Consider the following 26,296-nt stretch of genomic DNA (forward strand, 5'->3'; position numbering starts at 1 on the left):
TTCTGTTGTCGATGGACTGTCGTGTAGGGTTGAGCGGCGGTCCGAAGTAGGGCAAACAGCAGAGGTAGTGGTCCCAGCTGTAATCGTGCCCGAGGTCCTGGCACACTTGCATGGTACTCCTACGATCGGGTCATAGTACGTGCCCGAAGTGCTTGTTATTTGCCCACTATGCATAGTGACATAGGGATTCTCAAACTGAGCTCCATCTAGTGGTATGCCAAATAATCAGTTGATCAGTTGATTAGGATTTTATTTTCCTATATTCAAACAAACTGTTACTGTGTTACTAAACTGACACCAACTGACCAACTGTTCAAACTGTGTGTAATGCTTAAGTGGCCAAAATTACTAAATATATTTTAATAAACCGCTGCCTTGTTTTTAATGAATACTTAGGCCTACTGTATTTTATCTTGGTTATTATCGTGGTACTTGGAAAGCCAGGTGTTTTCTGAGGTGGCACTTGGTGAAAAAAGTTTGAGAACCACTGATCCAGGTTATTAATAACAATCGAGAAATAGTAATAATTGATGAGTGAGTAACGATAACTATTTTTCTATTGCGGATGCAAGTGAACACCTACAGTGTGTCCATATTTAATAGAAAATAATCTAGTGTGCATTATCTTTAAAAGGTCACCTTTGTGCATCGTCATGTCAGGGACAAAGCAAGGCAACCTGATACGCCATCTGTTCCAGAGATTGATAGTGCACTGCTGTTATCAATGATACGCCTGCATGCCTTTTAGCATTCTTTGGCCATCCATTGTTTTCCTTCAAGGACATTACATCACAACAAACAATGCATAACATGATCTTTGTAAAAAAAAAATGCAAAGAGGAGTGCCAAAGATGACAGTGTCAGTCATCACTTGAAATTACAGTATAATGTTGCAAAATTGTGGTCATGCCAGTCTGCAAATGGAAGAAATAAACAAACTAAGAATTGTGGGGGTGCAACTTTACGGATCCGTCATGTTCCAGTGTAACTTTAATGGCCCAGCAAGAAAGTGGAGCATCGATGACATTCCCAGAATTCCACAGATAAAAAGCCACTGATCAACTAATGTCTATGAATGTAGAGGTGAAAAGAGGAACTAACTTTGGATTTAGGAATATTCTAGGTCAGTGGTTCTCAACCTTTTTTCAGTGATGTACCCCCTGTGAACATTTTTTTAATTCAAGTACCCCCTAATCAGAGCAAAGCATTTTTGGTTGAAAAAAAGAGATAAAGAAGTAAAATACAGCACTATGTGATCAGTTTCTGATTTATTAAATTGTATAACAGTGCAAAATATTTCTCATTTGTTGTGTTCTTTCTTGAACTATTTGGAAAAAAAGATATAAAAATAACTAAAAATTTGTTGAAAAATAAACAAGTGATTAATAAATAAATGATAAATGGGTTATACTTGTATAGCGCTTTTCTACCTTCAAGGTACTCAAAGCGCTTTGACAGTATTTCCATATTCACCCATTCACACACACATTCACACACTGATGGCGGGAGCTGCCATGCAAGGCGCTAACCAGCAGCCATCAGGAGCAAAGGTGAAGTGTCTTGCCCAAGGACACAACGGACGTGACTAGGATGGTAGAAGGTGGGGATTCAATTATAAATAAAGATTTCTACACATAGAAGTAATCATCAACTTAAAGTGCCCTCTTTGGGGATTGTAATAGAGATCCATCTGGATTCATGAACTTAATTCTAAACATTTCTTCACAAAAAAATACATCTTTAACATCAATATTTATGGAACATGTCCACAAAAAATGTAGCTGTCAACACTGAATATTGCATTGTTGCGTTTTCACAGTTCTTTTTGACAGACATTTAAAAAAAATCTCACGTACCCCTTGGCATACCTTCAAGTACCCCCAGGGGTACGCGTACCCCCATTTGAGAACCACTGTTCTACGTAACACTTTAGTATGGGGAACACATTTTAAGTATACGCAACTAATTAATGGTGAATAAGTTCCCCATGGGGAACACATTCTAAGTAACAAAGACTTAATTTAGAGTTATTTGGACACTAGGGGAACATATAAGGGTTAGGTTTAGGGTTAGGGTTACTAATAGGCAATAATTCTGAGGTTATTGAGGGAAGACTCTTAGTTAATGGTTTACTGGTTGTATAATAAGGCCATGCAGAATAAGGCATTAATAAGTACTTAATAATGACTAATTAAGAGCCAATATGTTACTAATTTGCCTGTTAATAAGCAACTAATTGTCATGACGTGGACTTTTACACAGTTTACTGCGAGGATTGTTTTCCCGGGATGCAATCGGACTAGACCAGTCATGGCTTGAAGGTAGGAACATTTTTAATTTCTACTCAAAAAAGGATACAAACAAAAAGCGCTCACAGCGGAGGCACAAAACTTGGCGCAGGGAACAAAACTAATACTTTGACGTAAACTATGGACATGAAACGAAACTCGCTAACTGTGAAATGAAAAAACAAAACTTACGTGGCATGGCATGAAGCGAACAATCGCATGAAAACAAGTCAGCACAGAGCATGGTACAGAATATCAATGTCACCAGGACGACTAACTGAAAATGACAGGCTTAAATAGTCTCTTTGATTACAACAGGTGCGTGTGTCAAAAATGAGTCAGGTGAAAACAGTGAGTTGCCATGGTGACCAAACAAGGGAGCGCAAACAGGAACTATGGAGTCTTAAACCAAACAGAGCATAACCAAACAAAACATGATCTAGACCAGTGGTCCCCAACCACCGGGCCACGGCCCGGTACCGGTCCGTGGATCGATTGGTACCGGGCCGCACAAGAAATAAAAAAAAATATATATATATACTGTATATATATATATATATATATATATATATATATATATATATATATATATATATATATGTATATATATATATATGTATATATATATATATATATACATATATATATATATATATATATATTTTTTTTTTTTTTTAAATGAAATCAACATAAAAAACACAAGATACACTTACAATTAGTGCACCAACCCAAAAAAACTCCCTCCTCTCCAAAAAAAAAAAAAAAAAAAAAAAGAAATTACCATAACCCGCCCCCCAACCTACCCGGTCCGTGGGATACATTTTCAAGCGTTGACCGGTCCGCAGTTACAAAAATGTTGGGGACCACTGATTTAGACCACAGATCATGACACTAATTAATGGTGAATACCTGTATGTTCCCCATACTAAAGTGTTACCATATTCTATATATTCTTCTATAAATGGAAAATCAGTGGAGATGTACCTCAGCTCTTAAATGTCTCACATCATTCTCTTGTCGCTGGCACTTCAAATATTTTAGTCACATGTTTTTTCGAAGTGGAAACAAACACCAGTTTGAGATATGAAGTCAACATTGCTGGTGACGCATCGGATAACAATTGAAATTAAAATGTCAGCCGATAGACAAGAAATCCAAGATAATGAATTTGGCGTCGTTGCTCTTGTTGTCTTCTCCTCACTCATCGCATCTCTCTGTTGACTCCTTTTCGCCAACACCCGGAGTTACAACTTCATCTTCACACCACCGCCAAGGACAGGTATGTGTGTGCAGGTGACACGCTCATTGCCGCACTCATTTGACCTGTGACTCCCAACAATGGAGGCTGACCCTGAGCTGCTCTTTCAATTAATCACCTGACCTTCACTTCACGCCACCAGCCGCCCTCCTGCCCTTTCTTTCATCACAACCTTCTCCTCTCGGGTGGAACCAAGCATTTGCCGCCTCCCCGGCAAATTAGGGTCCGAGACAGTCGTCCACCATTCTGCTGGTATAAATCTGACGGAAGTAATTACCCATCATCGTCTGGAGGCCAGGAGCCGACTTTCTGCCTCTCTTCAACTTCAGTGGACTTCAGTCTTCGGCTGGGAAGATTGTTAGGTGCGAGTATTCAGACTCTATTTCTTAAGTAGGTGAGCAAATCAGTTCCATTGTGTGATCAGGCTGGCTGCTTACTAGAGGCTCATTCAATCAATTTATTGTGAAGTTCTGATAGGGCTTGGTGAGCTGAGGGTGACGGACAAGACAAAGGATGCAAAACCTCTGGCATGTAATTTTGGGGAATCTTTTTTCACATGGTTGTCAAAATTAAAGCGTTAATATGGATTAATTCATCGTCATTATTAAAGGCCTACTGAAACCCACTACTACAGACCACACAGTCTGATAGTTTATATATCAATGATGAAGTCTTAACATTGCAACACATGCCAATACGGCCGGGTTAACTTATAAAGTGCAATTTTAAATTTCCCGGGAAATATCCGGCTGAAAACGTCTCGGTATGATGACGTTTGCGCGTGACGTCACGGATTGTGCGGAAGTATTGGGACACCATTGTGTCCCAATACAAACAACATCTGTTTTCATAGCAAAATTCCACAGTATTCTGGATGTCTGTGTTGGTGAATCTTTTGCAATTTGTTTAATGAACAATGAAGACAGCAAAGAAGAAAGCTGTAGGTGGGATCGGTGTATTAGCGGCTGGCTACAGCAACACAACCAGGAGGACTTTGAGTTGGATAGCAGACGTGCTACCGTGAGTACAGCTTTGGCTTCCAAACATTTGATCGCTTGCCCGTACGTGCGTGCCGCTATGTGCATGTCACGTACGTAACTTTGGGGAATTATATGTTTCTTGCCGACTCTGATGGTGGCCGGGGTGTCGTCGAAAGCCACAACGCCGTCCGCCGCCGCACCGCTGTCCTCACCGGTGTCTGGGTTGACTTTCTCCATCTCCGGGCCGCCGACCTCACCGTGAAGTCCTCCGTCGCGCCGTCGATCGCTGGAACGCAGATGAGCACGGGTGGTGATGAGCAGATGAGGGCTGGCTTAGATGGAGAGCTAATGTTTTTAGCATAGCTCTGTCGAGGTCCCGTAGCTAAGTTAGCTTCAATGGCGTCGTTAGCAACAGCATTTCTAGGCTTCGCCAGGCGGCACAGCATTAACCGTGTGGTTACAGGTCCAGGGTTTAGAAGTAATAATAGTATTGTTGATCTTCGGTCTATCCTTCCAGTCAGGGGCTTGTTTCTTCTGTTTCTATCCGCAGTTAAGCATGATGCTATCACGTAAGCTCCGAAGCTAAAGTGCTTCGCCGATGTATTGTCGTGGAGATAAAAGTCACTGTGAATGTCCATTTCGCGTTCTCGACTCTCGTTTTCAAGAGGATATAGTATCCGACGTGGTTTGAAATACAAATCCGTGATCCACAATAGAAAAAGGAGAAAGTGTGGAATCCAATGAGCCCTTGTACCTAAGTTACGGTCGGAGCGAAAAAAGATACATCCTGGCGTCCTGCACTGCACTCTAATCCTTCACTCTCACTTTCCTCATCCACGAATCTTTCATTCTCGCTCAAATTAATGGGGTAATCGTCGCGTTCTCAGTCCGAATCGCTCTTGCTGCTGGTGTAAACAATGTGCAGATGTGAGGCGCTCCACAACCTGTGACGTCAGGCAAGGCTTTTTTATCAGCGACCAAAAGTTGCGAACTTTATCGTCGATGTTCTCTACTAAATCCTTTCAGCAAAAATATGGCAATACCGCGAAATGATCAAGTATGACACATAGAATGGACCTGCTATCCCCGTTTAAATAAGAACATTTCATTTCAGTAGGCCTTTAAAAGGTATGTGTATCGAATTTGGTACTTTAATATGTACCAACCAAAGTTCGTTGGTGCTAGCAGGTACCAATTTATGTAAAATCAAACAGTGCTATGTTCCAATACCTTTGTTGCACGTGAAGTCACGTCCGGTTGCAAACTCAAGCACTTGCCGGTAAACAAGCAGTCAAGCATTAAGAGCAGACTCAGACGGGCTGCCTTTTGGTAATGTTACAATTTACCAGGCCAAGAAATCAAGGACGAGGCGCTGGCTCAATGCTAATTTGCATTTGATTTGCCACTTCTGATTGGCATTCTAGATTTTACGTGGCGATTTCAACACCCCAAATTTTGGTGATGAAAACCACTGCTAAGATACATGCTAAAATCAAACAACTGGTGTGAATATATACAGTATTTAAAGTAAAAACAATGTGTAGTACCCAACAAATGAAAAGACTAGTGCAGGGGTCGGGAACCTTTTTGTCTGAGAGAGCCATGAAAGCCAAATATTTTAAAATGTATTTCCGTGAGAGCCATATAATATTTTTTTTAACACTGAATACAACAAATTGCATGCATTTTTAAGTAAGACCAACATTTTTAGAGTATAATAAGTCTCTCATTCTATTTAATATCATTGTTATTCTGAAGCTAACCAATAATAAATAAAATACTTCTTACCATTAATGCGACTTCTTGAACAGGTGCGGTAGAAAACGGATGGATGGATTAAAATGCATGAGAATGTTTTATATTTTGAACGTTATTTTTAACACTGCGATTACCAGCGGAATTATTCAGTACTTATCCTGTTAAGTAATGTCAACTAAGATTTATCTGAGAGCCAGATGCAGTCATCAAACGAGCCACATCTGGCTCTAGAGCCATAGGTTCCCTACCCCTGTACTAGTGCATTCAACTTAATGGCAAAGACTTCTTCCTGGCAAAAGCAGCCTACCGTAGTCTATACACTAGTGCCACCTAACGTCTTGGAATTTCAATTACATGCAATGTCTACCATATGATACAGTACAATACAGTACTTGCAAATGAAACGCAGAAGTGTAAGAAAACTAAATAACAACAGGACAACACAACTCAGTGTTAAATGTTAAACAACAATTTTTTTTAGCAACAATTACTAACACATTTGAACACACAAAAGTACCAAATAGAGTATCCGTATTAATTGCCAAGTACTAGGATCCACTTCTACACAAACTGTATCAAACGACCAAATTCTATGAAGAAAGCAATGTTTCTACTGTATGCGAATGTAATAGTGTGATGTATCACACTATTACACAAACAGAAATAAAGTGCTGGAGTATGGTGGAACAACACGTACACATGATACCACTTTTACATTTGTGACTGCCCCCTCATATATGCCTGCCTAGAACCGGCCCTGAGCTTAAAATTCACCTCTAAAGCCCCCCTTTGCAGACTTTGTGTAGAATGTTTGAGATTCAAACCATGCATACCCAACAAAAGCATACGTCAACACTTGAGTGTGTCCTTGCCCTTTGTTTTGAGATGTGGCCTTTATTGCAAATAAAGTTGTTGGTTTTACTTTGCAGCTGAAAATACAATACTAGAAAACAACAGTAGGAGATGCCCCAAAACAAAAGAAGCAGAAACAGTTTAATTGACTCACGACTTTAGTCATAATGCATTTTTAAAGAGGGAATATGTAAGGCCTAATATTTTTGTGCAGCTGCTGAGTGTCCATACTATCCAAATGACTCAACACTAACGGGACAATTATTCACTCCCAAAATTCCCACGGGCATGCCTGACCTGTCATTATTTTCCTGCTGCTCTCATGTGCGTCCCATCCATCTCACCTCACCACTCACTTCCTCCGAGTTCATCTCCATTCATTATTTTGTAATGTGCATTAAAACGGCAGATGAGATTTTTTTAAGCATTTATCTTACACTAAAACAGGTTGACTTGTTCCCTCACTCTAAAGGAGGTGAACCAGGGAAAATGACAGTCGGTATTTACTGCTACAAATGGCTTTCACTATGGATGTTAGAACGTTATAGCAAATATTAGGACTGGACGATTATGGCAAAAATTGATAATCCCGAATATGTTGACTGTTACTACGAGTAATAACATGACTATTCATTAATTCGTAAACATTAGTATTTATTGTACCACCAAACGTCAACTTTAAATATACTTAAAAATACACCGCAACCAGTAAATCAATAATAGTAATCATCACAATTGTATAAAACAATAGCAATATATTAAAAAAAAACCCCAATACAATTCAGTTTTTCCCATTTTAATTGTTTTCAAATATGTTTTCTTGTATCTTTTACACTTATTTTACCACCATAGAGTGTGCTTTTTGTGTCAAATAGCATTTAAAACATTTTTTCTTAAAGGGAAACTTCGGTTTTTTTCAACCTGGGCCCTGTTTTCATAATTTTTTCTGTATATGTGAGTGCTGGATAAAACATTTTTTGAGGTCGCGCCAGTATTGAGCAGGGCAGGCAGCCTCCAGCCCAGCTAACGCTCGTACACAGGGCAAATGGCTCTCGTCAAAATTCGGCCTATAAACATGCATTTTTTTCACACTGACAGGCTCAGATAGTTACAATGAGTGTCCGACAACATACTAGAAAGGAGAAATTAACGTATGTCTCTACCTTTAGCTGGAGATCGCTGTATGTTGTGAGCTGTGTCCAAATCTCACCACGCTACAAATCTCGTTCCGAAATCTCGCGATAACTCGCGACAAAACACCGGTGGAAAAACAGTTACCTGACTGAGGTGAAGAGAGATGACTGAAGTGATTTTCTGTTGGATTATCGAAGACTGTTATTTTAGTTTTATAGAAAAGTTTGTTTGTTTGTCTGTCATGGCTGAATTTTTGCCTGATGTGGACGATTTGATTTGTCGCGAGTTATCGCGAGATTTCGGAACGAGATTTGTAGCGTGGTGAGATTTGGACACAGCTCACAACATACAGCGATCTCCAGCTAAAGGTAGAGACATACGTTAATTTCTCCTTTCTAGTATGTTGTCGGACACTCATTGTAACTATCTGAGCCTGTCAGTGTGAAAAAAATGCATGTTTATAGGCCGAATTTTGACGAGAGCCAGTTGCCCTGTGTACGAGCGTTAGCTGGGCTGGAGGCTGCCTGCCCTGCTCAATACTGGCGCGACCTCAAAAAATGTTTTATCCAGCACTCACATATACAGAAAAAATTATGAAAACAGGGCCCAGGTTGAAAAAAACCGAAGTTTCCCTTTAACTAAATGCAAATATCCTCATGTTTATTGGTGCAATAACAGTGTTTCCCATAAACTGCCAAGATACCTGTGGCGGTGGGGGCGTGGCTATGGACGTGGTCACCATGACGTCATCAAGTAATTTGCATAATTTACTACAATGATATGATTTTCTCTAAAAAGGCTCAAAAAATGTATACTTACTAATTAATAATAACAGTTTTGTTTTAAACGTCCATCCATCCATCCATACACTTTATGTACATATTTATATACAGATTTGAACAATAAGTTATTCACTGAAATATATTTATTAATTGTGGTTCTTACAAAAAATATATCTTATAAAATATAAAAGCTAAAATGTCTCTTAAAGCTCTGCCCCTTTAATTAGTGCATACTAAATAATTTAACGTTAGCCTACTACTACAACCATATTATTTACCAGCAACATAAAGTGAAACAGAGGCAGAGGTGTCCTGCCACTAACAAATAAACAGAAAACAGTAGTGGTCAAATACAAATAAGGCAACAAGAGAAGTATCCTACACTTCTCTTTTGTAAAGTAAATCTGAACAGCCTATATGGGCATCTACATCAACTATATGATTTGCCTGAGAAGCTGGACAGGACAAAAAAAAAATATGTATAATTTTTTTTAAACATTTTTTTGAAAACATTTTTTTAATTTTTATTTGTGGCGGATGTAATTCTTTCGTGGCGGGCCGCCACAAATAAATGAATGTGTGGGAAACACTGAATAAACTGCAATACGAACATATTTGGACAATTGTGACCAATATTTTTGTCACGTCCCGTGCGCACCTGTCACGTGTGGGTCGCAATTTACTGCGAGGTTCGTTCCCCCGGAATGCAAACGGAACACTCCGGACAGGACTTGCAGGTAGGAACATGATTTAATCTTGACAAAAACCAAAGTACCACCAAGAACAGAAAACAAGTCGAAAGAAAACACGTGCCAATCGCACTCAAAGCTAACTTAGCATAGGCTAGGAGACAAGTCAAACTTACGTGACGAGAGCATGAAGCAAACAAAGAAGTCAGGCCGAGTTACTGGCAAAGGCAGGCTTAAATAATGCCTCTGATGAGAAACAGGTGAGCGTCTCGAACACCAGAGGCAGGTGAAAATAATAAGTAGCCATGGTAACTAAACAAACTCAGAGGTGCACAAACAGGAACTGAAGGAGTCCAAAACTAAAAGAAAACACAAAACATGATCCAGACCACGGATCATGACAGCACCTCAGTGCGCATTAATCTGTGCGCTGCGCTGGCCACACCTCCAAGAGCGCACCTGCGCGCGCCACTCCGGCTGCAGCAGGCGGCTGCATTCAATCGGCTCAATCAACACTCCACACACCTGCCGCTGATGAGCTTCCTCGCCTTCTTAAGCCAGTGCAAACCTGCGTTCCGGGCCAGAACGTAGCAACCTGTTCCCGTACAAGCTCTATGCTCTCTCTCTCTGTGTTTTCTCCTCTTCCGTGTTCCTTGTGCATTGTCCTGTGTCGTGTCGTTCCAGCAGCATTTCTCCGTCGCCTGATTGCGAGCTGTGTGTCTCGTCTCCCCGTGTTCCCCTCTGGTTCACTGGCTGCCCCTTTTGGATCACGACCTCCCGCCTGGACACGGACCTTTGACGCCTCCCTCCTGCCCTGGACCTCACACCTGCTCACGGACCTCCGAGCTTGTCTTGCCCCTTGGACTTCCGCACCTCGCTCAACACTTCTGGTAACACTCATCAGATGATCGCTGCACATAGTCACACACATACACACCTTTTGGATTAGTCACACTCCATTCCCTTGTTTATTAATATTATTAAATAACAAATATAGAGTTAAACGACGTCTATGCCTTCTTCTTCCCCTGTACATCGTAACAATTTTTGAAAAGGCATTATTCTGTAAATGTATCAACAAGTGCTTTTAATAAATTTTGCTTGTATAAGGTACTTCTTTGAAACTTTTAGTTTGTTAGCGCAGTCAGACCAGATATGGCTTTTGTTGTGGAAGGGGGAATTTTGCTGTGCTGTTGTTCTCAGCTTGACCAGTAAAGAAAGGACTTGAGGCTGTAAAATAAAAGGGAGCAACTGTCAAGTTGCGGCTGCTATCCTCCTGTTTGTGCATTGATCTTACATGGATGATGTCGTTCACCACAACTCATGCAGACGAGTTGTGTTGTGTAGTGATTGTTCTTGCGAGTGAAGTGAATTAATTAACTCTTATTATGTTTTGCATACGGTGAATGTTTATATTAATCTTGGAGAAAGCAAACCACCAGGTTTACTAGTAGGTATTTCACTTGGGGGCACATAACAACATAGAGCCCTTTAGTACTGAAAAAAGGCAATACAATTGGACCTTGGTATGCAAAGGTGATGGCCCTATCCGTGAGAAGAGACTAAATGTTTAGCTTGATGTAAAAATCTAAGCTACGATCAGCATCTGTTGTTTTTCAGTCACTTAAACACAAACTCCCCCTTTATGGTCAGGATGCACACACACACACACACACGCACACACACACACACACACACACACACACACACACACACACACACACACACACACACACACACACACACACACACACACACACACACACACACACACACACACACACTGACAGGGGGTAGGAATATAAAACTGATGGTTTGGCTTCTCCAAAGGAGGAGTCCTTCATTTTTGACCTGACTTCCTCCAGGTACTGCAGACCTGTATAATGAGGCTCAACTTTTTGTTCAGCAAAGCGTCTCTGACATCTCTTTTGATCCAGCCGCACTGCCGTGACATCCTTCTGTCCGGACGAGGATGACAAAATCAGAAATACACATCACTAGCTTTAGCTTCGTAGTTTAGTCGCTTTTCAAGTGACCGTCTCAACATTGTTTACTTCAGAACGGAGCGGTTGAGTGTGTCGGGGATAAATGAGCGATACCGGACACATTATTTTCCCAAACAAATGTTCCTTCTCCTCGCAATGACAACATTGCACTCCCATTTATGCCAATTTCCCTGATAATATTTTTTTGTTTATCAGCGGATTCTGTTTTATTGGCCAATTATGTGACTCTGTCTGCGTGGATCATATATCTTGCTCTTTTTGTTAAGTGGAGTGATTTTTGATTAGGGATACTAGCTCAGTGTCAAATAATGAGGCGTAACCATGGTGAGAATCCAAACTTCCAGTAGACACTGTCTTTTTTTCACTCACACACTCACTCGTCTGTTTGTTACAAGTTCCATGCATGCACATTGCATTAATCGTTTTTTTGGTAACACTTTAGTATGGGGAACATATTCACCATTAATTAGTTGCTTATTAAAGTAACAAAGACTTAATTTTGAGTTATTTGGACACCAAGGGAACAAATAAGGGTTAGGGTTAGGGTTAGGGTTACTAATAAGCAATCATTTTGAGGTTATTGAGGGAAGACTCTTAGTTAATGGCTTACTGGTTGTATAATAAGGCCATGCAGAATAAGGCATTAATAAGTCCTTAATAATGAGTAATTAAGAGCCAATTTTGTACTAATTTTCATGTTGATAAGCAACTAATTAATGGTGAATATGTGTTCCCCATACTAAAGTTTTACCGTTTTTATTTTATTTTTATCATCGTGAGAAGTGCTTTTATTTTGGTGGCACTTCCTGTGTGCTTTTCTGTAGCTGCTTCACACCTAACTAAATTCAACTTATCCAAACAGTCATTGTCCTGGTTTGAGTCATATCTAAAGGGCCGTGAACAATGTGTCACCATTAATAATGTGAGATCTTAATTCCTTCCGCAAATTTGAAACAGGGATACCTCAGGGTAGTGTCTTGGGACCGATACTATTCAGTCTATACATCAATGACCTACCAGATGTATGCACATATATAGATTTACAGATGTATGCAGATGACACAGTCGTATATACATCAGGTAAGGCCTGTACTCTAGTTGCTGAGAAGTTAAATGCTAAATTAGACAAAATAGCATCTTGGCTGGCATCATCCTGTTTAACCCTAAACACTAAAAAGACAAACTCTGTCTGCTTCTCCATAAAAAAGCTACCTCAAACAAACCTGAATATAAAAATTCATGAGGAGCTCATTGAAAAAGTACCTGAAGTCAAATATTTGGGCATAATCATAGACTATCAGCTGAATTTTAAGAAAATGTGTAAAACCCTGAAGGCAAACCTAGGCTGTTTTACGATTATAAGAAACTGCTTAACTCTCAGCTGTGCTTTTACTTTTATGAATTCAATTATTCTTAACTACATGGTCCCAGGCCCATCAGTCATCAATCAAGACCATTGAGTGTCTTTATAACCACGCCTTGAAAGTCCGAGACAAGAAGAGTATACGATATCATCATTGCCAAATTTTAACCAAATACAATATTTTAAGTTTTACCAATTGTATTTTGTTACACACAGTCAAACTGGTTTTTAAATGCTTGGATAATTCTGCTCCCCAATTGCTCTGCAAGGCAATTACAAGACTGCAAAGTGGTATTAGATCTACCACCCGAGCGATGTCAAAAGGCAACTGTTGCGTTCCATTCCGTAGGACATATTTTGCCCAGACTGCCTTTTCAATGAAAGGACCACAACTACGGAACTCTCTACCTGACACTTTGAAAAGTATACCTGCACTTGTCACTTACAAAAAACAAACACAATTATGGCTAGTTGAGCAACAATCGTGTTCCCATGTTTAGTTTTTACTAATTGTTACTAATTGGTTTTTATCTAGTCTGCACTTTGTCTGTGTTATTATTATTATTGGCTTTTATCTAGTTTGCACTTTGTCTGTATTATTATTATTATCATTATTATCGACTCATTCTATTTTTTATTTTCCTATTTTAAGGATGTTGGATCTGTGTTGTTGTTGTTGTTGTTGTTGGGGACAAGTTTTGTAAATTAGCTTTGGCTACAAACACTATGATGCATACATTGGATAACTGCCTCAGATGTCAATGTTTTTGTATCGGTCCCTATTTCAAATAAACCTCTATAATAATAATAACCTGTCCCCTGAGGATTTTTCCTCGCACCAGTTTTCTGTTGGTAATTAGGACTATTCAAGCTTCAAACACCATTCTTTGTCAGGACATTGTTGAGCATATTTCTTTCCATGCTGAGGCCAAGTACAGATGTACTTTGTGGACACTGATGCTCCACATTCTTCCTAAGTGCCAGCCAAGTACAAATGTACTTTGTGGACGCTGTATGCTCCACATTCTTCCTAAGTGTTGTTGCTGTGTTACAGCATTTAATTGTGTTTTCTTTATAGCCTGTCCAGTGCCGTTTTGTTTACGTGCGTAGCTCTGCTTTTGGAGCATTTCCAAGCACTCTCTTTCTGTTTTTTCATGCATTAAATACCTGTTTACCTGCGCTCTGCCTCGTCAGTATTTTAGAAATCACAACAACCTTCGCTGCCTAACACAGTTAAACTTATTGAAATTTCATGAATTGGGAGAGTACAATATGCTGAAAATCATGAACAAAGCACATATACAAATTATTCCAACATTGAAAGCAGATGTGTTAAAAGAGAAAATAATTATAATCCAAAAGAAACTGAGCTCTTTACTAAATATAGAATTAGAACAGGGTATGACCTGGAGTAACTTATTGTTTCCATGTTTAGTTATTTTGGTGTATGTTATGAAATATGTATGTTATAAATATATATATATATATATATATAGCTTATTGTCTGAATTGAACAACAAATGTTGTTACTGTATGAATATGGGGGCTGATATTATACGTTTTACTTCTTTCTGCTGTTTTTCGTAAAATGTTATGTTGATTTATTTATTTATTTTTTTACCTTGTTGTACCATGAATTGATTTACGTGGACCCCGACTTAAACAAGTTGAAAAACTTATTCGGGTGTTACCATTTAGTAGTCAATTGTACGGAATATGTACTGAACTGTGCAATCTACTAATTAAAGTTTCAATCAATCACAAACCTTAAATGAATGAAGAAGAAAAAAAGGAAAATGCTGCAAAATTAAAAATACAGCAATCCCACAACACTGGAAAAACTTACAATCTCACCAATAATATATTTCTAATTTCCAGTCAGAATATTTAAACAAATTAAATTCAAGTCACAACCCTTTGAGTAGTATTTACATACAACATTTATTTTCAAGTAATACATCTTCTGAGTAAAAAAAATACTTCACAATACTAATATGTAAAATATGTATAGCTAATTACAAGTTTTAATTGCTAATTCCAAGATCACTTTTAAATTTTTAAAACTTAAATATGTCTTATTACAAGAAATCCTAAGACTTGTTTGCTCATTAAAAGCAAAAATAACTTGTATTCATTTTATTTTTACTCGTTTTTTTCCAGTGAAGTAAAATAAACCGTCCGAGAAATGAAACAATTGCCAACATAACAACTTTAAGCTACAACATAACATCTTACTTTCACTTACTTTTCTAACTTTTCTCATTAAAACTTATTTAACTTTCCACCTCAGCTACTTGGTCCGTCTGCACCACTGTCACCTCCATTGTCCGTCACTTTAATGTTGTCGTGTTGTGGCTTTATGTTATGTTGTGGCTGCAAATGCTAAAACAAACTCTTGCTTCTCAGAAGTTCAAATGGTAAATGAGGATTCTTGCATTGTTGTTCAGCTGATATATTTTGTTTCCTTGTACTTCTGAGTCTTGTTTGCAAGTATATGCATTCAGTTGAGTTTGTCCTAAGGCTGTTGCCATAGTCAGAAGTAACATTTTGGGCCTTAAAAAGTGTTTTCGCTTCAGTATTGTACAAAACCCAAAACCAGTGAAGTTGGCACGTTGTGTAATTGGTAAATAAAAACTGAATACAATGATTTGCAAATCCTTTTCAACCTATATTCAATTGAATAGAGTGCAAAGACAAGATACTTAATGTACGAACTAATCATTAACTTAGAATTTAATGGCAGCAACACATTGCAAAAAAGTTGGCACAGGGGCATTTTTACCACTGTGTTACATGGCCTTTCCTTTTAACAACACTCAGTAAAAGTTTGGGAATTGAGGAGACACATTTTTTAAGCATTTTAGGTGGAATTCTTTCCCATTCTTGCTTGATGTACAGCTTAAGTTGTTCAACAGTCCGAGGGTCTCCGTTGTCGTATTTTAGGCTTCATATTGTGCCACACATTTTCAATGGGAGACAGGTCTGGACTACAGGCAGGCCAGTCTAGTACCCGCACTCTTTCACTATAAAGCCACGCTGTTGTAACACGTGGCTTGGCATTGTCTTGCTGAAATAAGCAGGGGCGTCCATGATAACGTTGCTTGGATGGCAACATATATTGCTCCAAAACCTGTATGTACCTTTCAGAATTAATGGTGCCTTCACAGATGTGTAAGTTTGGCACTAATACACCCCCATAACATCACAAATGCTGGCTTTTGAACTTTGCGTCTATAACAATCCGGATGGTTCTTTTCCTCTTTGTTCCGGAGGACACGACGTCCACAGTTTCCGAAATCAATTTGAAACGTGGACTCGTCAGACCATAGAACTCTTTTACACTTTGCATCAGTCCATCATAGATGAGCTCAGGCCCAGCGAAGCCGGCGGCATTTCTGGGTGTTGTTGATAAATGGCTTTTGCTTTGCATAGTAGAGTTTTAACTTGCCAGATGTAGCGACAAACTTTAGCTACCGACAGTGGTTTTCTGAAGCATTCCTGAGCGCATGTGGTGATATCCTTTACACACCGATGTCGGTTTTTGATGCAGTACCGCCTGAGGGATCGAAAGTCACGGGCAGCTGCTCCAGATTCTCTGAACCTTTTGATGATATTACGGACCGCAGATGGTGAAATCCCTAAGTTCCTTGCAATAGCTCGTTGAGAAATGTTGTTCTTAAACTGTTCGACAATTTGCTCACGCATTTGCTCACAAAGTGGTGACCGTCGCCCCATCCTTGTTTGTGAATGACTGAGCATTTCATGGAAGCTGCTTTTATACCCAATCATGGCACCCACCTGTTCCCAATTAGCCTGTTCACCCGTGGGATGTTCCAAATAAGTGTTTGATGAGCATTAGCATTTTTTTGCCACTTGTGCCAGCTTTTTTGAAACATGTTGCAGGCATCAAATTCCAAATGAGCTAATATTTGCAAAAAACATCAACGTTTTACAGGTTGAACGTTTAATATATTGTCTTTGCAGCGTATTCAATTGAGTATAGGTTGAAAAGGATTTGCAAATCATTGTATTCAGTTTTCATTTACGATTTACACAACGTGCCAACTTCACTGGTTTTGGGGTTTGTACTTATTACACATCAGCTGTGGGATTGTATGTGCATTCTAGTATGTATTTTATTGTCCTATTTGGAGGTGCTGAAATCGCCCTATAAAACGGCCAATGCTAACCAATAGCATCTATATGGCAAATCTTATGTAAATTAGCAACGAGCTCGCGCATTTGTTTTAAATGTATGTTTAATGTTGGAATGTCGAAATTATTTCTATCTTGTTTAAGTTATATTCACATACATTATTTCAGTATGTCCAGTTTTACAGTAGCCTTTTAGGTAAAATCACTTAACTGGAGTTTATATTGACAACAGTGATTTTACTAACAAGGCTACTGCTAAAACTGGCATACTAGAAGTATTGTAGCAGTAGAACACTCCATAACTTTAATACTACAAACGATAGGTGTACTCACCATGCTTTGCCATTATAGAAGCATTGTGTGAGATCAGACTGAGAGGTTTCACTGAAGAGGAGGCAGCGTTCTTGTTAGCCACTTGATTTAATAAGCAGTCAAACATGCTGCTGTCCTTCAGCTCCTGTCCATGAGTACATTTCAAGTGTTTCATTAAGCTGCTGCTGTTTCCCTCCTTGCACTAAACTACTTTGGGACAACTGTAGTAGTTCTAAGTAGGTGTGACCGGGTGCTAAAAGCAGCCACAACTATAATACAGTTAAAACAGGATGCAAAAATAAACTGGAGGAGGCGGAACTTTTCTTTGGGACATTCATTTCCCAGAGAAAACACAGGGCACAGTTTAACAGTAGCTATGTATTAAAAAATACTCAAATAAAATAAACACTAAAAACACACACTGAAATTATAGGGGAATAAATTACAAAATAAAACCAAGCCGTAAAATAACAGCACCGAATACTAATTTAAACTGTTGCACAAAACCAGTATTTTTCGGACTATAAGGCGCACTTAAAATCCTTTCATTTTCTCAAAACTCGACAGCGCGCCTTATAACCCGGTGCGCCTAATGTACGGAATAATTTTGGTTGTGCTGACCGACCTCGAAGCTATTTTATTTCGTACATGGGGAAATGATATGTGTGACCGACCAGTAGATGGCAGTCACACATAAGAGATACGTGTAGACTGAATTATGATGGCAGTCACACATAAGAGATATGTGTAGACTGCAATATGACTCAAGTAAACAACACCAAAATTGTATATGTTCCATTGAAAGTATAGAGCATTACACACGGCGCTCAAAAATCTATCAAAATGTTTTAGTACGACTTTGGTAAGCGATGAAGCCGTACCGCTTGATGGATTGTACTGTGCTTCAACATACGAGTATTATTATGGTGTGTGTATAAGGTAAGACATATTATCTGGCGTTTTGTTTCGCAACATTATGCAAAAGCGCTTTTCTTACCTTCTGGTACCTGCTGGTCTGTACTTGGGATCTGCATATGTCATAGTAGGTGAATATAGCTAATTTGGACACTTTATCATGTGTTGTCTTCATTATAACACTTATATAAGACTTTTAAAGTCATTTTGATAGTAGGCTAATATAGCTAATAAAGACATTTACATCATGTGTTGCCTTCATTATAACAGTTATATAAGGCTTTTAATTTTTTGCGGCTCCAGACAGATTTGTTTTTGTATTTTTGGTCCAATATGACTCTTTCAACATTTTGGGTTGCCGACCCGTGCCCTAGTCCAACCTTTAATTTGCATCAAAGATGGCTGAATATGCATCAAAGCTCAGAGGTTTTGGCATCCCACGCGCTCCACTCAAGCCGTGATTTAAACTGACTGTTGTTAAAAGGAAAGGCCATGTAACACAGTGGTAAAAATGCCCCTGTGCCAACTTTTTTGCAATGTGTTGCTGCCATTAAATTCAAAGTTAACGATTATTTGCGAAACAAAAAAAGTTTCTCAGTTCGGACATTAAATATATTGTCTTTGCAGTCTATTCAATTCGATATAAGTTGAAAAGGATTTGCAAATCATTGTAATCTGTTTTTATTTACGAATTGCACAACGGGCCAACTTCACTGGTTTTGTAAGAACTGCAAGTCGATGAATGTTCGTTTTCAGAATGAAATACTTATTTCTATCTTAAAAGTCCTGCTAATTTATGGATATACATATCTTAATTTAGGATGTTTTATCAAGTAAAATTAACTAGCTGCATTGACAGATCATTTCCTTAGTTTTTGGTATTATTTTACCTACAATCTTGTCTTTTTATCTTTTATTTAGTCAGCTCTTTTTTGCAGTGTACTCACTCGACCTGCCTCCGTGTGATCTCTGCGTGTGCAGCATCAAAATGGCACTGAAAACAAAGCTGTAAAGGAATCCCTTCCAAGAGTGCATGATGGACAAGGCCGGGAAAGTGCATTCAGCTCCAAAAGAATGACTCTGAAGGGAAAATGTTGTACTTTGGATTTGAAATATCTATTTTGCATACTAGTAAAACTGTGTTTTCAATGTACACAACTCAGACATAGCTGAGGTCCGAAACAAATCCAGTAATTTTTTACGGCTTTTCATCCTTCAAGCTTGATAAAACTGAGCTCAATTTTGCATGAATATAATTTTACAACTAATGCTTCTTGTACTAAGCTAATGAGAAATTGCTTCCCGCATGTCTTGGCCTGATTATAATTAACTTGTTCTCCTCCCATTGCACTAATCTTTGTTTGTCCGAAGCAATCAGCTCTTGAAATAATAGGTATTTGCCCATGAATTGTTAAGGGGGGGGGGGATGCATATTTTGAATAATAAATGGGTTGGGAAAATGAAGAGGTTATTTTAAACAAGCTGAACTGAAGCATGCATGAAGAAAAGGTCGACATTTCCACAACTCTACCATCGGAGCCTGTTTTTGAGAAGGAAAACACTTTTCCACCTGGAATCACTCACGCCTGTCACATAAACACTGTGCCTTTTTTTTAGGGTCACAAACAGTAGGGAGGCTCCATGATCAGGGCCTTGGCTTTTGTACATTTCTTTTTTTTTTTCTTCCTTTTGTTGAAATCAGTCAGTTATAAAACACAGCGCCTTGCAAGTTAAGATGAAGAGTTCATTAATAAGGTTGTTCAAATCAAATTGAAAATAGCACAACCTACCGCCTCTTGCAATAATGCAAAATGGTTCATTCAAACCCAGATGCAAACTCAGCATGAACACTTCAATGTTCATTCAACACAAGCATCATCAAAGCTCACATGTATGCATTCACACAAAGCACCGACATTTGGGAACCAGGATGAGTTGATAGAAAAAAGTTGATGTACTATAAATAATTACAAAACCCCAAAACCAGTGAAGTTGGCACGTTGTGTAATTCGTAAATAAAAACAGAATACAATGATTTGCAAATCCTTTTCAACTTATATTCAATTGAATAGACTGCAAAGACAAGATATTTAATGTTCGAACTGAGAAACATGTTTTTTTTTTGCAAATAATCATTAACTTAGAAGTTAATGGCAGCAAAACATTGCAAAAAAGTTGGCACGGGGGCATTTTTACCACTGTGTTACATGGCCTTTCCTTTTAACAACACGCAGTAAACGTTTGGGAACTGAGGAGACCAATTTTTTAAGCTTTTCAGGAGGAATTCTTTCTCATTCTTGCTTGATGTACAGCTTAAGTTGTTCAACAGTCCGGGGTCTCCGTTGTGGTATTTTACGCTTCATATTGCGCTACACATTTTCAATGGGAGACAGGTCTGGACTACAGGCAGGCCAGTCTAGTACCCGCACTCTTTTACTATGAAGCCACGCTGTTGTAACACGTGGCTTGGCATTGTCTTGCTGAAATAAGCAGGGGCGTCCATGATAATGTTGCTTGGATGGCAACATATGTTGCTCCAAAACCTGTATGTACCTTTCAGCATTAATGGCGCCTTCACAGATGTGTAAGTTACCCATGCCTTGGGCACTAATACACCCCCATACCATCACAGATGCTGGCTTTTCAACTTTGCGTCTATAACAATCCGGATGGTTCTTTTCGTCTTTGTTCCGGAGGACACAACATTCACAGTTTCCAAAAACAATTTGAAATGTGGACTCCACGGACCACAGAACACTTTTCCACTTTGCATCAGTCCATCTTAGATGAGCTCGGGCCCAGCAAAGCCGGCGGCGTTTCTGGGTGTTGTTGATAAATGGCTTTCAAGAGTGTTAAGAGGTGTCACGTGACACCTCTGATGAAGGCTGCAGAAGCAAGGTAGCCGAAACTTGTCAGGTACAAAAGTTTACCTTACTAGCCTATATAAATCAACCATTTATAAATACACATCAGTAGGCTAAATGAACCTCTTCAACATACAAATTAAGTGAATAATAAAAGGTTGTATGATTATTACAACTCATATTTTGACTACCGTACTCTGTATTAAATTTGTCTGCAATGTTTTGTAAGCAAACAAACAAACCCAAAAACAGAACTGTTCTAAAAGGGGGGTTTAATGACGCCACTGGTATGAATGCTTGATGAAAACACATTATTGATGAAACTGGACATGGTTATGGTGTTAGTTTATTCACACAGGCCTATAATTACAATATGATACATCACATATGTCCAGTGTCTTGTTACAGAATGTTATGGTGTTAGTTTATTTAGTCTTATTCCTTTTCATTTCATAGCAGTTTCTAACATATTTGTTTGTCTTCAATCTGTAACAAAAAAGTTAATAAATAAGTAAATATTGAATACATAAAAAAGAATAAAGTTCTCATGAATAAATAGATAAATAATTTATGATTTACATAAAGAGATTAATAAGAATATACAATTTTTCAGTAAGGTTTAAGATGTTTGTCAGGATTCTTCTCCTTTCTACTTTGCAAACACTCAGTTTGAAACACTAAGTTTGATCATACTAGTACTTTGTTTGACTTATTTGCTTAATCCATTCAACAATTTAGTTCCACATGCTGATATGCTCAATGTCTTAAGTGTTGTACGTGCATAGAAATGTTTTAAAGTCAATTTTGTTGCAAACTCGCATGGCTGCGGCAGTTGTGACCCCAAGATGCAGGAAACAGGAGGACGATTTATTGGGGAAAGGAGCTCCTGGTTGTCGGCGTCCCCCGCTGCAAAAGCCAGGGATGGGCGGATGGGAGCCAGGAGGAGGCACAGCGACACGTCCCGCGCCAAGTACCAACAGGACGCCAGGATGCACAGCGCGGTGCCTTCGCCGGACTGGCAGGAAGAGGCGTCGAAAGCCCCACTGGAAGAGCAGGAGCCGGCGGCCGAGCGCCGGAGGTTGACGTGGTGCAGGAACCGGAGGTCGAACAGCAGGAGACGGAAAAGACGGCATCAAATGCACAAGCGGCGGTGGCTGAGCCAAGCGGAGAGCCGGAACCGGCGGCCGAGCCGGAACCGGCGGCCAAGCCGGGCGGAGCGCAGGCGATGATGGCCGAGCCGGGCGGAGCACCGGGGCCGGCGGCCGAGTCGGAGGGAGGAGGTTTGAGCCTGCTGTGGGTTGAGACCGCACAAACCTGGCTTTCATGTCCTCCAGGAATTGTGCGGTCCAGAACGTCGACTGCACGTCGCGGACAGGGGTTTCTGCGAGGTCACTATCTGGCTTGAGGATTCCGTGCGAGCTCACGTGGCTGCGGCGGTTGTGACCCCAAGATGCAGGAAACAGGAGGACGACGGGCAGGTAAGAGTTTTTATTATACTCAAAACAAGGAGGTGAAGTCATGCATCCAGCATAAGGTCCCGAACATAGTCAATCCTCGAGCACTGAGGAGCAGGCGAGGCAGGCATAAATAGCCGCCTGATTGGCAACTGCAACCAGGTTTGCCAGGCTGCCAATCAGGGACAGGTGAGGGAAACGAGTGCTCAGGGAGACAAGCAGGAAAGGGAACAAAAATAAGAGCGCCGACAGGAAACAAACACCAAACAAGGAACCATCACCAGAAGGTGATGGGGCGGTATAGCTCGGTTGGTAGAGTGGCCGTGCCAGCAACTTGAGGGTTGCAGGTTCGATCCCCGCTTCCGCCATCCTAGTCACTGCCGTTGTGTCCTTGGGCAAGACACTTTACCCACCTGCTCCCAGTGCCACCCACACTGGTTTAAATGTAACTTAGATATTGGGTTTCACTATGTAAAGCGCTGTGAGTCACTAGAGAAAAAGCGCTATATAAATATAATTCACCATTCACAACAGATCGTCAAAAATGTTGTTGTATTTCTTCTCTTTTGCTGAGAAGAATTGTTGTACATTCTTGGGTGCTTTGTGCTCAATTTTAGCTGTTTGCAAATGTCGTAGTTCTAAGTGGGTGTGGGTACTAAAAGCAGCTAGAACTATATTACAGTTAAAACAGGTTGCCAGAATAAACTGGAGGAGGCTGAACTATATTTTTTATTTTTTATTTTTTATTTCACACACACTGTGTTGGCCCTGTCATGAGGTGGCGACTTGTCCAGGGTGAACCCCACCTTCCGCCCGAATGCAGCTGAGATAGGCTCCAGCACCCCACCCGCGACCTCAAAAGGGACAAGCGGTAGAAAATGGATGAATGGATGGACTATTTCACACAGGACACTAGGCAATTACCGTAATTTCCGGACTATAAGCCGCTACTTTTTCCCCTCGTTCTGGTCCCTGCGGCTTATACAAGGGTGCGGCTTATTTACGGCCTGTTCTTCTCCGACACCGACGAAGAGGATTTCGGTGGTTTTAGTACGCACGAGGAAGACGATGACACAATGATTAAAGACTGACTTTTCATATACCGGTAGGCTGGTTATTTTGATAACGTACAGGCGAGCACTTTGTATTACTTTGCACCGTTGTATTATTTGTACTCTGCACGAATGCTGTTCGCCATGTCAAAGATGTGAAAGTTTGATTGAATGATTGAAAGATTTATTGTTAATAAATGGGACGCTTTGCGTTCCCAAACAGTCATCTCTGTCCCGACAATCCCCTCCGTGGTAGCAGGAACCCCTATATACTACGCTAATTACACATCAAAACCCTGCGGCTTATAGTCGGGTGCGGCTTATATATGGAGCAATCTGTATTTTCCCCTAAATTTAGCTGGTGCGGCTTATAGTCAGGTGCGGCTTATAGTCCGGAAATTACGGTAGTAGTTAAAGTGCAATAATTTACCAGCAGCTATGAATTAAAACCAGTACTATTTTAAAAGACTTAAATAGAATAAAAACACAAATGTTCCCACCCTAATGAAACACACACTGCAAATAAGACCCAGCCTTAATTACAGCACCGAATAATAATTTAGACTATTGCACAAACCCAGTAATTGAATTTAGGCACCAAGTGACTAAGTTAAAAAGGTTTGATGTTCAATAAATGTAACGGTTGAAATACTGTGATTAAAAACTGTGACAGCATAAAATGCTGCACAGTAAAACACAATTTGACCGGTGTCTATTGTTCAATCGACCTCTACCCGAGTCCACCACAACATATTTTAATTTGCATCAAAGATATCTGAATGTGCGTCGAGGCTCAGAGGTTTTGGCATCCCACGCGCTCCACTCAAGCCACACATTAAACCGAAAGCTGCCAGAGAGAAGCTGTGTCCTCACGCTCTGCTTTTTGTCAGCGCAGCTGACAGTGAACCCTGACTGTCAGGTTCCTAAAGTCGTTCCTATTACACAAATGTACCAAATTATAGAATTTCAATATTTTTTATTCAATAGATAAAGGGTTTGAGTCTTCTATATCCAACATTATGTATTATTCTTAATGACCTTTTTTTGTAACAGGGTTAGTGAATGAAGTGTACTTCTGTAGTTAATACTTAATATTTCTACACAATAACTCAGACATGGTAACACTAGCAAGCAGTAAAGACTATGGAGTAATTTTTGGTCTAGAATTGTGTTGTCCCGATACCAATATTTTGGTACCGGTAGCAGTACGTATGTATGTTTTAACTGTTCCTCATGTACGGACTGAATTTGGCAAAAGAGCTTTTGGCATTGCTGCCCCTATGGCATGGAATGCATTGCAGACGAAACTGAAACTTACAGAACTACTTCCATTTGGAGCCTTCCGTTCTGTCCTGAGGGACAAACAGCGAGAGACGTTTGCACAGTGCCTGTGTTTTTAAAGATGTAAATCTCTGTTGTTTTACAGTTCTCTTATGTATTTTGAAATGTATGTCTAAATGTATTATTTTTGAAACTGCTCTGTGACATGTGCTGTTGACCTCTTGGCCAGGTCACCCTTGTGAAAGAGATCTTGATCTCAATGGGTTTTCTTATCTGGTTAAATAAAGGTTCTAAGTACCAAAATGTATTTCGGTACTTTTTGGTACTTTTCGGTACTTTTGTAAATAAAGGAGACCACAAAAATGTCATTATTGGCTTTATTTTAACAAAAAAATCTTACGGTACATTAAACATATGTTTATTATTGCAAGTTTGTCCTTAAATAAAATAGTGAACATTGATTGATTGATTTGATTGAAACTTGTATTAGTAGATTGCACAGTGAAGTACATATTCCGTACAATTGACCACTAAATGGTAACACCCGAATACGTTTTTCAACTTGTTTAACTTAAATTGATTCATGATACAAATATATACTCTCAAATATATACTAACATCATAATACAGTCATCACACAAGATAATCATCAGAGTATATACATTTAATTATTTAAATTATTTACAATCCGGGGTGTGGGATATGGAGGATGGGGAGGTTTGGTTGGTATCAACACTTCAGTCATCAACAATCAGCATCAACAATTGCATCATCAGAGAAATGGACATTGAAACAGTGAAGGACTGACTTGGTAGGATATATGTACAGCAAGTAGTGGACAAAGAGAGAAAGGTCAGAAAGTATAACAAAAAGTGTCTACATTTGATTATTTACAATCCGAAGAGGTATTATGTGGAAGGGAGGGTGTTAGTTTAGGGTTGTAGTTGCCTGGAGGTGTTCTTTTAGTGCGGTTTTGAAGGAGGATAGAAATGCCCTTTCTTTTACACCTGTTGGGAGTGCATTCCATATTGATGTGGTATAGAAAGAGAATGAGTTAAGACCTTTGTTAGTTCGGAATCTGGGTTTAACATGGTTAGTGGAGCTCCCTCAAGACATACAAGACAACTTGTCTTTTAGTAGTAAGTAAACAAAG

The sequence above is a fragment of the Entelurus aequoreus genome, linkage group LG22, assembly GCF_033978785.1.
Source record: "Entelurus aequoreus isolate RoL-2023_Sb linkage group LG22, RoL_Eaeq_v1.1, whole genome shotgun sequence".
Classification (NCBI taxonomy): domain Eukaryota; kingdom Metazoa; phylum Chordata; class Actinopteri; order Syngnathiformes; family Syngnathidae; genus Entelurus; species Entelurus aequoreus.